Genomic DNA, 8,826 nt, shown 5'->3' with positions numbered 1-8,826 from the left:
CACTGTTGGACCTTTGAGCAACACACCTTATTCTCTTAAATACACACACACACACTGCTCTCCATAAGTGTTTCTCATTCAAGATCTTGAGTGTCACCAATAATTTGTCAATTTTTAACCTTTTTAGTGGACACTTTTATCTAAAGTGAGTTACAGTACTGTGGCAGTATACTGTCTAAGCAGTTGTGGGTTAAGGGCCTTGCTCGAGGGCCCAACAGTGGCAACCTGGCTAGGCCCTTATGTCTAGGTCTACTAGACTGAAGGTAAAAGATGGTCAGATGATTCACAGTCTGTAAATAATGGAAATGATCGATTGCCTCTCATTCCAGTAGAGCTTTTTTTAACTGGACTGGTTGTGTTGTCTCATTATTTGTGTTTGGTTGTTTTCTGCTGTGCATCTCTCAGCTGCCCTAACAGAGACTTTTAGGTAGTTTTAATATTTTAAAACAAATGAAAAAGAAAGAATGAGACAGAACCCGTCTGGTTTAGAGATGTGAAGCAGGATGCTGGAGTTTGCTGTCTGATTTTGTTTATTCTGACATGAAGCCAGTAATTATGGGAAGGGTGGTGGAACATCCAGAAGATGTTTGTATGAAAACACACACTGTGAACTCGCATCTAAATTATTCTGAACTTCTTAATCTTTTCAGCTTTTATGCAGAAAATGCAGACAGTATTTTTTAAAAGACGATCATGTAAAATAATCTCAGCTTTTCCCTTCAAGTATTGAAACCATGAATTTTTTTATAAGTCTTCACATTTTCTTAATGTTATAAATTAATTCCCTGATTTATTCTTCATGTATAATGCTTGTGGTGGAGCAAAATGGATTAATATTTTACCTTCATGTGTAAATATACAGCTCATTTTACAGGATTAAAATAAACATTGATGATGGAAAGTGTTTTTGTGCTTCCTTCATCCCAGCAGCAGGTGCTGCCATTAGATCACTCATGAAAACAACCTGGTACTTTTCAGCCAAAACATCAACCATAACATTAAAACCACCTCCTTGTTGTTTTTTACACTCACTGTCCATTTTATCAGCTCCACTTACCATATAGAAGCACTTTGTAGTTCTACAATTACTGACTGTAGTCCATCTGTTTCTCTGCATGCTTTGTTAGCCCCCTTTCACCCTGTTCTTCAATGGTCAGGACCCCCACAGAGCAGGTATTATTTAGGTGGTGGATCATTCTCAGCACTGCAGTGACACTGACATGGTGGTGGTGTGTTGGTGTGTGTTGTGCTGGTATGAGTGGATCAGACACCGCAGCACTGCTGAAGTTTTTAAACACCCCACTGTCACTGCTGGACTGAGAATAGTCCACCAACCAAAAACATCCAGCCAACAGCGTCCCGTGGGCAGCGTCCTGTGACCACTGATGAAAGTGTAGAAGATGACCGACTCAAACAGCAGCAATAGATGAGCGATCGTCTCTGACTTTACATCTACAAGGTGGACCGACTAGGTAGAAGTGTCTAATAGAGTGGACAGTGAGTGGACACGGTATTTAAAAACTCCAGCAGCACTGCTGTGTCTGATCCACTCATACCAGCACAACACACACTAACACACCACCACCATGTCAGTGTCACTGCAGTGCTGAGAATCATCCATTTACTTATTTGCTTTTGCTGCTGATTGATTAAATTACTGACTCATTTCCAGCCACTGGTTTCTTTTAATCCAGAAGTGGCTGACCAGTGAGATACAATGACAGAAGAAATATGATGAAGCCACAATAAGCAGGAACATGAAATTTGGTTTCTTGGCAACAGTCTTGAATTCTTTTTTAATGCTTTTCTCCTGATTTTTATCACGTCCAATTTTTACCCAACTGCATTATGCTTCCTCACTGCTGGTGCTGACCCCCACCCCGATTGAGGAGAGCGAGACTGACACACGCCCTTCTTCGACACGTGTGCAGTAGCCGACTGCATCTTTTCACCTGCACGAAGCGAGTTCATATGCGGAACAGCTTTGTGCACGGAGAGCCACACCCTGATCGACGAGTTACTCCTCGACAACCGTGCAGTTGGCATCAACCAGCCAGCAGAGGTCATAATTCGCTCAGTTATGAGGAGTCCACGTCCGGGTGGCACGGTGGCTAAGTGGGTAACACTGTCGCCTCACAGCAAGAAGGTCCTGGGTTCGATCCCCAGGTGGGGCGGTCCGGGTCCTTTCTGTGTGGAGTTTGCATGTTCTCCCCGTGTCTGCGTGGGTTTCCTCCCACAGTCCGAAAACATGCAGCCAGGCTAATTGGAGACACTGAATTGTCCTATAGGTACCGCGCTGCTAGGATGCATAAACCAGTGCATTGTAGTGCCGGTCCCAAGCCCGGATAAATAGGGAGGGTCGTGTCAGGAAGGGCATCCGGCGTAAAAACTGTGCCAGATCAGTAATGCGGATCACGATCCACCGGCGACCCCTAACAGGAGCAGCAGAGAAAATAGTATAGAATGAGGAGTCCACGTCTGGGTCATCCTGCCCTATAAACAACAGCCAATCGTTGTTCATGCAGCCGCCCAGCCCAGACGGATGGCAGAGCTGAGTTTAGAACCAATGTGTTCGAAATGTCAGCTCTGGTGTGAGCGGCTAACAGTCTTGAATTGTTTGGTTGAAATTTACATTTACATTTACATTTTCAGCATTTAGCAGACGCTTTCATCCAAAGCGACTTACACAATGAGCGACTGAGGGTTAAGGGTCTTGCTCAGGGACCCAACAGTGGCAACTCGGTGGTGGTGGGGCTTGAACCGGCAACCTTCTGTTTACTAGTCCAGTACCTTAACCACTGAGCTATCACTGGCCGTGAAATCGTTTAAGGGAGATTAAAGATCAAGATGTTTTGAGCTTTGAATCTCAATTCCTGCATGCAGCCACTGTTGGGTTTTTGATCGGGACTCTTAACGCTCCCAGATGAGTTGGGATATACACACTACAAACTTTTACTGTTCTGTACGTAGTAATATAAGTGATTTAAAGTCTCAAGAATTACAGACATGCAGAGAGAGACAATTGAACACTGACAATGATTTGACATGATTCTGGCAGAGGAAAAGTCTACAACAAATAGAGGTAACGCTTGAGGAGATGCAGGGGGAAAAAGAAAGGGAAACGTCAGAAATGATGGACGTATGCAAATGCGGCTGGGAAGTGAAGATCGGGTGCTTGCAGAAGCTCAGAGTCTAATCCAACACACACAATGCCGAAGAAATAATTCATGATGTGACGTCCTAGTCATGCTAAGCCGATCAGCTTCCCAAACTGTGTGGGAGAAAATAATTCCATCCTGACTCGTCAACACACCAAGGATTTTTTTTTTGTATTATATTCGGTATTTCAATAACTAAACAATGACATGTAATTACACACTAATTCGAAAAGAATAGTAAATAAATAGCTACAGACTATGGTAGTGTGGGTGTTCCATAGCTCCAGGGTTTGAACCTCACATCCAGTCACTATCTGTCTTCCAAAAACATCCAGGGATGAATTCTACTGTAAATTGCCTCTGAGTGATGCCCTGTCCAGACCTGCTGAACGTAAGCCAGTGGCCTGTGACACAAATGCCATGTGATTCACCACACTAGAAACACTGCTGAGCCGAGTGTCATAAATCCCGTCACAAAATGCTGTTCATTTTGATGCTAATTTCACCTCCGACCTCCTCAGATTCATTAGTCACAGCTGTGAAAGTCGAGAAAATGCAGATTTCTAATGACACGTGTGTAAAAAAAAAAAACACCCAAATGGATTATCATGAACTGTGAACGAATTAAATCAATTACAAATGTCTAATTAATCAGATGACACACTAACAAAAAGCTAATTAATCAGAACTGCAAAAGGGCTTCACTCCCAAGACTCCTGCTGAAGAGCGCAAATCAGGATCTGAGATTTGCATGTTAAATATATGCAGCATGGCACCAGCAGTAATTGCCCCTTCTCTCTCTATCTCTCTCTCTCTCTCTCTCTCTCTCTCTCTCTCTGCGTGTATGTATATATATCTTCAAAATGTTTCGGCACTGTTATATTTTGGTTATAAGTGGTGAGGGTGGAGGAGGCGTAATCGGTCGTGTCTGAGAGACTGAGAGACGCTTATAGTCTGGATTTAGCTCCGTCTGATTTTCACCTTTCTAGATGCTCAAAGAAGCTTTAAGGGGAAGAAGATTTTCATGTGATGATGATGTGAAAGCGTCCTCAGTCAGCGGTGGAGTGTTGAATCAGTGGAGGACGCAATTGGGGTAATTGGACACGACTAGATTAGGAGAGAAAATTGGGGGAAAAAATAAAAAAGTTAGTACGATGCTGGAAAAATGCATCAGAAGCTGACGATGTAGAAAAGTGATGTGATTTGGTTTTGAAAGTCTTAATAAACAGAGTTTAAAAAGTGTGAAAATGGCCGCTCACGCGGTGCAGCGGTAAAAACACTAGCTGGAACCAGAGCTGGGATCTCAAATACATGGTATTGAGTCTTAGCTCTGCCTGCCAGCTGGGCTGAGCAGCCACATGAACAACGATTGGCCTGTTGTTCAGATAGGGGTGGGATTAAGCCGGATAGGGTCCCTCTCATAACTAATGCGGTCATTAGGATCTCTGCTGGCTAATTGATGGCGCCTGCACAGAGATGAGAAAAGAGTGCTGTCAAGGTGTGTCTCTCCGTACACAGCGCTGAGCTGCACTGCACTCGTCAAAGTGTAGGTGACAAAATGCATACGGCATGCTGCCCATGTGTCGGAGGGGGCGTGGGTTAGCTTCGTTCTCCTCAATCAGAGCAGGGATCGGCATTGGTGGAGAGAAAGCATGACGCAATCGGGTAATTGGACGCGCTTAAAAGGGAGAAAAGCGAGAGAAAATGCATAAAGAATAATAATTATAAAATTGTGAAAACTCTTGTAGATATAATTTTGTGAATTGACATTATCAATCCTTGGTTACTCAAACAACCTGTATACCAATTGTAATTGGTGCCCCAATGAAGTTAATTAAACACACAACACTGCATTTTAAATCTCATTCATCTTAAACCTGGTGTACACTGTGCTAGAATTAGAGGGGAAATGTTAAAATAATTCAGTCTGAACAGTTCATACTCTATCAAAGTAATTCCTTTATCTCCAAACAGAGGAACCAGGCCAGCAAAAATGATTTTCCAGACTAAATCAAGTTATAGTATTTAGTTGCAGTCATGGACAGATATTAAATTAAGCAGGGTGGCAATTACATTTTCACAGGGATGATATGGATGTTGGATAAGTTCATTTTTAAGTACCCTGGCTTGATGGTAGTTTTGGGAGACGGACAAATCTTCAAAAGATGGTTGAGGGAGCATTATGGTTTGGGCTGTTAAACAGCTTGTAATTATCAAGAAATCATAAGGAAGTGATTGCTCTGTGGTTAAGGTGCTGCTCTAGTAATCAGAAGGTTGCCGGTTCAACACCAATCATTGTCAAGTTGCCACTTATGAGAGCACTTAAATTAATATGCACTTTCTAATCTTCTATTGTGTTTTCTAATGTTTACTGTGGAAGCTCTTCTGTAAGTCGCTCTAGATAAGAGTGTCAAAGTTTAAAGCTAAATGCTGAAAATGTCAATGTAAAACATTTCATTTAAAAAACATTGAATTGCTCAGGTGGCGCAGCGGTAAAGTACGAAAACATCGTATCAGATCTCAGCTCTGCCTTTCCGACTGGGCTGGGCGGCTGTATGAACAACGATTGGCTGTTGTTCAGGGTTAGAGGTTAAAAAGTCGGATCATAGGTCCTCATAACTGGTGCGACTGCGGCCCCTGCTGGCTGACTGATGGCGCCTGCACAGGGCTGAGGAATAATGCTGATAGGGGTGTGGCCCTCCGTACACAGTGCCCGTCAAGTGTATGAACTCGACTCGTGCAGGTGAAAAATGCAGTCTGTACTGACTGTACGTGCCGGAGGGGGCGTATGTCAGTTGAAAGGCGTCCTCAGTCAACGGTGAAGGGTCGAATCAGTATAGAGGACGCAATCAGGGTAACTGGACACGACTACATTAGGGGAGAGACGTGTCATCACTGAGGCTTTATAGAAATTAACCAAACAAAAAAAGGGAATGGTACAATGTTTAACCCAATAAAGATGCTGTGGCTTCACCTGAAGAAGCCGTCATCCCTAGTGCTTCCTGTTAAGACTCCAAGCTTGCTAGTTTACTACCACAAAACGGATGTCAGGTTTCATGAACAAATTACATGCAATAGCAGCGGCTAAAAGGCCAGAAGTGACATCCGCCTCTTGGCTTTTTTTAGCGAGGGATGCATGGGAGAGTAATTAGTATAATCACGCACTCAAGGGCTGTTTGAGGTTTTTTTTTTTTTCTCTATGTGAAGCCTGAATAACAATAATGATACGCTTTGCATACTGAACGCATAATGATGTAGTATCAGAGGAACTGTGGGTAAAAAAATGATACATCAACATAGTTAAGACTGATGATCCACTGAAGATGATGCTTTGAAAATCTAGGCCTCCATTATATTATACTAGTGTAACGTATAACACAAAAGCACCACAGTCTTGGAATTTCAGTGATTTCTGCAACTCTTCTTTTGTGAATGAATTATGATCATGTACTGATTGGTCCAAATTTGATTGTGTTTTCTAAACGTCACAAAGATTTGCCACAAACTAAAATAACATGGTAGAACCTTATACACTACTTGATTCAAACATGTAGACACTTCACTATTCGTTTGCTGGCCATACTATTTCAAAATCAACTACAACAGTTGTGACAGTTGTGGCCTAGCGGTTAAGATACTGGACTAGTAATCCAAAGGTTCAAGCCCCACCACTGTCAGACTGCCACTGTTGGTCCCTTGAGCAAGGCCCTTAACCCTCAATTGCTTAGACAATACACTGTCACTGTACTGTAAGTCGCTTTGGAGCGTAAAAATGCTGAAAATGTAAATCTACAACAGCTACTACCGTGACCCAGGCAGCACAAACAATGCATCAATATGAAACACAAAATGTACTATTAATGAAAATGGTGGCAATCTGATCCTACTGTGGTTTACAAGATGTAACGTAAAGCCTCCACAAGGGGTGATAGTGCCTACGTTAAATGTGTGTTTATGTGCCTGTTATCATGACCCAGGGTTTGAAAAACTGGTCAAAAAAAGGTTTGGAAAACCCTGCTCTAGACTTTAAATGTAAACCCAGAGACATTGTTTTCTAAAAACACACAATAAACTTACGAAAGACCTCAAATTCGTGACGTTTTTGGACGAAGAAGTGTGTATAACTTCTTACTTATTATAATCTATAGCTAGTTATAACTTTTAGTTTATTTTAATTCTGTGTTGGTATGATTTGTGTAAATCCTATTTATTTAAAGTATTCTCCAGGCTACCCAAGAAGGACGGGGGTCCCTGCTGAGTCTCGTTCCTCTCAATGTTTCTTCCTGTAATTTTAAGGGAGTTTTTCATGCCACTGTCGCCCTCGGCTTGTTCAGCAGGGGTTTTTGTATCTGTTGGTCCTGGATTATAATAATAACAGTAATAATAATAAAAGTATAGTCAGGTATGTATTATAATAATAACAGTAATAATAAAAGTATAGTCAGGTATGTATTATAATAATAACAGTAATAATAATAAAAGTATAGTCAGGTATGTATTATAATAATAACAGTAATAATAATAAAAGTATAGTCAGGTATGTATTATAATAATAACAGTAATAATAAAAGTATAGTCAGGTATGGATTATAATAATAACAGTAATAATAATAAAAGTATAGTCAGGTATGGATTATAATAATAACAGTAATAATAAAAGTATAGTCAGGTATGTATTATAATAATAACAGTAATAATAAAAGTATAGTCAGGTATGGATTATAATAATAACAGTAATAATAATAAAAGTATAGTCAGGTATGGATTATAATAATAACAGTAATAATAAAAGTATAGTCAGGTATGTATTATAATAATAACAGTAATAATAAAAGTATAGTCAGGTATGGATTATAATAATAACAGTAATAATAATAAAAGTATAGTCAGGTATGGATTATAATAATAACAGTAATAATAAAAGTATAGTCAGGTATGTATTATAATAATAACAGTAATAATAAAAGTATAGTCAGGTATGGATTATAATAATAACAGTAATAATAAAAGTATAGTCAGGTATGGATTATAATAATAACAGTAATAATAATAAAAGTATAGTCAGGTATGGATTATAATAATAACAGTAATAATAAAAGTATAGTCAGGTATGTATTATAATAATAACAGTAATAATAAAAGTATAGTCAGGTATGGATTATAATAATAACAGTAATAATAAAAGTATAGTCAGGTATGTATTATAATAATAACAGTAATAATAAAAGTATAGTCAGGTATGGATTATAATAATAACAGTAATAATAATAAAAGTATAGTCAGGTATGGATTATAATAATAACAGTAATAATAAAAGTATAGTCAGGTATGTATTATAATAATAACAGTAATAATAAAAGTATAGTCAGGTATGTATTATAATAATAACAGTAATAATAAAAGTATAGTCAGGTATGGATTATAATAGTAACAGTAATAATAATAAAAGTATAGTCAGGTATGTATTATAATAATAACAGTAATAATAATAAAAGTATAGTCAGGTATGTATTATGATAGTAACAGTAATAATAATAAAAGATATATAATAATAATATAATAATAATAATAATAATAATGAAATAATAATGTGACGTTATAATCCTAATAAATAAATAAATCGTGTATCTTCTGGGTGTATGTAAACTTTTGACCACAACTGCAGCCT

Source organism: Trichomycterus rosablanca, chromosome 10 (genome assembly GCF_030014385.1).
Source record: "Trichomycterus rosablanca isolate fTriRos1 chromosome 10, fTriRos1.hap1, whole genome shotgun sequence".
Lineage (NCBI taxonomy): Eukaryota > Metazoa > Chordata > Actinopteri > Siluriformes > Trichomycteridae > Trichomycterus > Trichomycterus rosablanca.
Note: the sequence above shows the minus strand (reverse complement) of the source record.